Raw genomic sequence first — 6,735 nt, forward strand, 5'->3', positions numbered from 1 at the left:
CATGCACTCCCATGCCTGGCTAAATTCACATTTTAAATCAGCGTTTTCTTGAAGTAGGAAGATGCTAACATTTTTCAACTGATTTGCAATAAAGATTACTGAGCATCTATTCTGCAAATCCATTTTCTGTCTCCAGGAAAGGCACGCACTTCCAAAGGAGATACAGGTACAGTGGCCCCTATTGGGTTTTTACTTGAGAATCTTCACATCTCAGTTTTTTTCTGCCTAGATTCTATCAGCTAAAGTTTTTCTTCATTCACTGATTAACTTATTCATTCAGTAGAGTTTGTTGATAGGTTGATCATATGATTGGTCATCTAAATTAGAACACTTTCATGAGTGGAAGGAAGCACTTATAATAATTACACCAGCACAACAGACATAAGCCAGGACCCTCCCAGGCATACTGGGTGGTGACATTCTATTAACTGAACATTTAAAGTATAACTAACTCGTCTCTATATTATTTGGAAACTTAAATCCATTGGGGGCACAGACATGTAAGTGTATGTAAAACAGTTATAAATGCCATAGTGAAGATATAATAGAAGCACTGCGTGTCCTCAGGGAAGTCAATGGAAGCTTTCCAGGGGAGATAAACTGAGGTTCACTATGCAGCATGATGCCTGGAAGGGTATCCTAGCATGTGCAGAGACTTATCTTAAAGGGGGCTTTATTAATGTGAGGCTTTGGCTGGTTGTGGAAGCATGATTGCTCTTTTATTATCATTCTTGAAATCATACATTTCTTACACATTCTCTTGCATGTATGAGCCAGTTATATACTTATGTATAAAAGCTGGCTGGGGAGAAACTAACATGGATCATTTTGGAGGGAAAACAAATGGCAAGTTAAACACAAAACAGCACATTGTTTTGAAAAATTTCAAGAATTGACATGAATGGAATATAGTGATATAGATATACAGACGGAAAGCAAGCTTAGGCCAAATAAGGAGGGCTTTGAATACTAAGATCCCATATTTGGGACCTTGTCTTGAGACAGATTAATTTGGGAGTGACATATCCAGATTTATATTTTGGATTAATTTTGGTAGCAGTGTGAGAGATTGAGGGTGAAACCTGGGCAAGAGGATCTGAATCACAACAGCAGTTATAAGCATGGGTGGAAATTTAAAAATATTTTTCCTGTGGAGGTCAGTGAACTTTATTGTGTCTTTATGGAGATTTGGCTCTGCCACTTATTAGACCTTGTCATTTGTCGGTGGTACATACCTGTAATCCCAGTGGTACACTCCCAGTGACTGGGGAAACTGAGGCAGGAGGATTGCAAGTTCAAGTCCAACTTCAAAAACTTAAAAAACAATGAGAGACTGTGAAAAAAAAATATGGTGTTTCTCAGTTAATATGTATTGGGCACTTATTCCCTTCAGGGACTATGCTTGTATTAGAGAGTTCGTAGAGAATGAAGATTGGTGTCCTCTGGGAGCTCCTGGGTGTGTTTTTCTGCAAGGAGATGTGCTATCTAACTTTGTCACTATGACAAAATACCTAAAATAAATAATTTATAAGGAGGAAAGATTTGTTTTGTTTCATGGTTTCAGAGGTTTCAGTTAATAGTCAGTTGATCCATTGCTTTTGGTCCTGTGGCAGCACAGCCATCATGATGGGAGTGTGTGGTAGAGGAAACTTCACCTCATGGAGGCTATGAAATAGAGAGAGGAAGAGGAACAGGGTGGAATACCAATACCCTCTCCAAGGGCATGCTCTCAGTGACTTAACTTCCTCCAAGTAAGCCCCACCTCCTCAAGTTTCTTTCTGCCATCGCCCAGTAGTGCCATAGGCTGGGGACCAAGCCTTCATTGCATGGGCCTTTGAAGGACATTTCCAAATCCAAATTATAGTAGAGTGCCTACTCAGACACTGGCCACAGGGAGGGGGGAAACCTCACTGAAGGCACAGCTCATTGCCAGAGCTATGACCCAGGAAAGACTGGACTCCATTTGTAACACCTAAGGAATTTACTGCCTCTCTCATTCCCCCACTCTAGAGGTGCAAGGGGAGCACCTGTAAAATGCTAGAAAGAATCACAAAGAAAATCTCTCCAACCTTCCTTTGGTGAAGCAAGAATCTTTTTTTAAAAAATTTTATTTATTTTTAGTTGTAGTTCAACACAATACCTTTATTTTATTTACTTATTTTTAAGTGGTGCTGAGGATCAAACCCAGGGCCTCCCATGTGCTAGGCGAGTGCTCTACTGCTGAGCCACAACCCCAGCCCCGAAGCCAAGAATCTTGAAGTATGCATTTTAACTATTGGTTGCAAAAAATGTTTCTTAATACATCTTTAAGACCGGGCAGAGTAGGGTTACATTTATTACAACAGTAAGTAACTGCTATAACTGCAAGGAGGCAAAGACTAGAAAGCCATTAGGAGTAGGGCAGCAGTGGAGTTGGCCCCTACTCCTCTGTTCCCCATAGTTCCCCTGATGGCACGTGTGTTCTCTGCTTAGTGGTTCTGATCTCTTACTACCTACTGATTAAGGTTCGCCATCTGCCACTGCATGCTCTGGGCAGAGCCTATCTGATTGTTTTGTCAATTACCATTACCCTTGCTTCAAAGAACCTTTTGTACCATACCACTTCTAGTTCTTCATCTATTCAAGTCAAGGCTCACCTCCACAGGCCACTAATTTCACACTGCATAAAAAACAGCCCATTATGGAGGAGGGAGCTGTGGAAGTTGATCATCATGAGTGGCATGTTGTAAGACTTAAAACTAAATGAAATAGTTTTTTCATACATTTGAAATCTTGAGGTAAGATCCACCATACAAAATGCAGTTTCTCATTCAGGGACCCTCAAGCCCCTCTTGAGACTCTAGGATAAACACCAGGTATAGAAACGCTCTTAGGGTCTGGGGAGTAGCCCATTGGTGGAGTGCTTGCCTACTGTGTGTGAAGCCCTGAGTTCAATCCCCAATACCACACAAAAGAAACAAACAAACAATGTACATACCAAGTAGGCCTCAGGAAACCATATGATTTATTCTTTGTTCAGGCCCCAACCCAATGTGATTGAGCGGGATTTCTCATTTGAACCAGAGTCACCTGGAGCAGCTCCTTGAGCTCCACTCCAGATCTTAAATCCAAATCTCTGAATATCAGACTGCATTTTCTCACACCAAATAATCTTTATGCTAAAACAGCAATAGTCTTTTTTTTGTGTGTGTGTGTGTGGTGCCCAGGAATTAAACCAGGGCCTTGTGCATGTGAGGTGAGCACTCTACCAACTGAGCTATATCTCCAGCTGCAACAGTAATAGTTTTAACTAGCTTGAGAAGTGCACATGGATTTGTCACACGTTAACCCCTAGGTTCAGAGTCCTCCTAGGAAGGTAGAACATAGCCTATTCTAATCTCTGGTTCAAAGGATAGATTTACAAACACATGGCCTCCTTACACAAGATGCTTCTATTTTGGTTCTTGTTGTGAAAAAAAAGAAAAAACATGCTTTGCATCAGACTCCAAACTGAATTCAGTTGCTCGGTACTAGTTGAATGACTTAGGACAATTAAATTTTTAAAACTGTGATTTCTCAGTTTAAAAATTTGGTTAAGTACAACCAGAGAAATGAAAAATTGTGCTCCATTTGTGTACACTGAATCAAAATGCATTCTGCTATCATGTATAACTAATTAGATAAAAAAAAAAAAAAAAGAAAGTAGAAAAAAAAATATGAGCTTGGGAATAGGAGGATCACTTTAGCCCATGAATTCAAGCCAACCTATGTAGCATAGCAAGATACATCTCAATAAATAAATATATAAGAAAAAAATACGGTTAAGACCTGCCTTGCAGAATAGGGATGTATATGGAAGATGCCCAGGGAAGTGCCTGGAACATAGTAGGCACTCAAATGATAGCTTTTGTCATCACCTTGTACAGTTAATATGTGTCAACTCAACTAGGCCACAGAGTGTATAACATTCTGAGCACGTATGAGGGCGTTTCTGGATGAGATTAATATTTGAATGGGTAAACTGAGTAAAGCAGATTGTCCACCTATTGTGGGTGAGCCTCATCCAGTCGGTTGAAGACAAAAAGGCTAAGAGGGAATTCCTCTTCTCTGACATCCTTCAAATTGAAATATCAGCTTTTTTCCTGCCTTTGGACTTGAGCTAGCTGAAACATTCACTCTTGCTGGGATGGGAGCCTACCAACCTTCAATTTCCAGCATGTTTACTTCAGAGTTTGGGACTTGTCAGCCTCCATAATCACAAGATCCAATTCTTTATACTCTGTCTTGTTTTTCTCAAGATTCCTGACTAAATGCATCAGCATAGTCTAGGCCTGTATAATCTCTTTTGTTGGGCCTGAACAATATTTTTTCCTCTGGGTGGCAGCAACTGCTTGGGGATGCCTATAGGGAGGAAAAGCACTTTAGAGCGGACAAGAATCTAGTATCCAAAATTTAATCTTCAAGATAATGAAACGGGGGTCCTACAACAGTTAGCTAGTGACAACATCAGAATTTGAAATCTGAAGACTATAGAAGATTTTGTTTTAAAAAGGACTCTTCATGTGGTTCAGGAAATAAAAACATTTCTGAGCAAAAAATGAGTACTTGAGAATAATTGCGAGGGCAATGGACATAGCTCAGTGTTAAAGAGTTTGCTCAAAGCCCCGAGTTTCATGCCTACTATCACCAAGGTGGGGGGTTATCCTTTAATATCACTCTCCTAAATTTATAGAACCTAATATCTTGGAGTTGGAAGGAACTTAGAGATAATTTACTCCAACCTTTTAAGAGAAGAAAAACAAATCTTTGTCCAAGGATATAACTCAGGTTTCTTAACTCCCAGAGGGCAACTAATAAATTGTTAATTACAAATAACTGAATATAATTTCTGTTCGATAAGGTCTCTAGGTTTCAAGCTATAGAATAGCCAAGCAGCATCCTTCTCAGGCAGTTCCAGAATATCCACTCCATGCTAGTCCTAGCACCCAGTGCAGCATACATCTGACACAGAATTGATCTGGCAATGAGGAAACAGCATTCATTTTGAATCTGGGGACTCAGCATAATTTGGTATGTAACACTGCAGTCAGTTGTACCCTGGGAAACTTTAAAATAATGGTATTCTAAGAATTGGTATTAGTCTGAAAAATCAAGTGTTGTGTTTCTCTGTCACTTTGTACACACCTTGGTTTTCTGGGGGCAAAAGAGGAATATTCACTTTAATGGGTCCAATGGAGGGAGGCATTCTAGGTGGAGGGAAGAGTTTTATCAGAAGTCCAGAGGCTTGAAAAAATATTAAAAAAAAAAAATGAAAAGTCCAAAGGCCTAAGGCCTCAGGAGGTGTTGGGAGCCCTTCAAGTAGTTGATATGGCTAAAGCACACTGGGCTCACAGCCAGCCAAGTAGAGACCCAGACCTGCTTAAGTCTAGGTACCTGGGATATCAGCTTGAATGCAGTGGGGAGCTACTGAAGGATTCAGAGCAGCAGAGTCACAAATAGAGTTGCTTTTAATTATTTTGATCACACAAATAATATACAAATATATTTTTATATAAACTCAAATACTAAATCCCTAGTCAAAGCTCTTCTTTACCACTCTCTCCATCCCCAGTTCCTCCTTAAGGGTGAACACTATACTGTTTGGTGTATATCTTTCTCAAAGATTATAAAAATTCATTCACATATGTATATTCATGTATAGAGAGATATCTAGGATTGCTTTGTTGATGTGTTTTTAAAATGTTATCCTGTCACAAGATCAATTAGAAGGGCAGAACAGGATTTGGGCAATTCTGAGAGCCAACTGGCCATTTATTTACTTTGTTTGGTGTTCACAGCATATTTTCTGAACATTCCAGTCTTTCAGTGAGATTCTCACAAGAATAGGTGCTATGGGAACCATCTGGCAGACTCCAGCTGACAGCTGCAAATTCTAAGGGCTCTGTATACCAGGTCCACCTGCTCTGTGGCCTGCCTGGGTCCACAATTTGCTGCCTGCAGTTGTGCATTACAAGACAGCTGGAATTCACAGGCATTAAATGTTCCTTGATGAAGTTAGAGAATGGACAATGTGCTGCCATGTGTTATGCAACAACTGAGGATACAAACAAGACTATGTGGTCCTTTTCTAAGGAAAACAATCAAACATTCCCATTTTTACACTGTGATAAAAGGAGATACGCAACAAAACAAAAAAAAACAGGTCCACAGAGTTTTTTTAAAGTATCAATAGTAAAGTTAAAAATTATTATTAGAGTGGTAGAGCACTTGCCTAGCATGTGTGAGGCCTTGGGTTTGATTCTCAGCACCACAAATAAATAAAGGTCCATCAACAACTAAAAAAAAATTTTTTAAGTTATTATTACTACACTAACAAGGACTTTTAACATGTATAGGTATATCCATAGCTTAGGTCTCCTTACTGCTATTACTAAAGTGAGGGTTAGGGATGTGGAATTTAAGAAATACAGTTTTAAGAATAGATGTGGACAGATTCATTTATCACTCATTAATTCAATATACACTTAATATCTATTATTTATGGACCAGATCTTCTGCTAAGGCACTGAATCACTTTGTTCCCTTTGCTCTGGATTTATACTCCCACAGCATCTGCCCATAAGAGTTTTACAACCAGTGGCTTGATAGTTATTCCATTCATTAAACTATTACAAAATGTGAGAGAAGCCCCCCAACCTTAAATTCGTCTGGGGGAACATACTTCATACACCTACATGAGGCTTATAATAAAAGATC

The sequence above is a fragment of the Marmota monax genome, unplaced genomic scaffold (assembly GCF_021218885.2).
Source record: "Marmota monax isolate L192 unplaced genomic scaffold, Marmota_monax_Labrador192_F-V1.1 WCK01_AAM20220418_F8-fsc00078, whole genome shotgun sequence".
NCBI lineage: Eukaryota > Metazoa > Chordata > Mammalia > Rodentia > Sciuridae > Marmota > Marmota monax.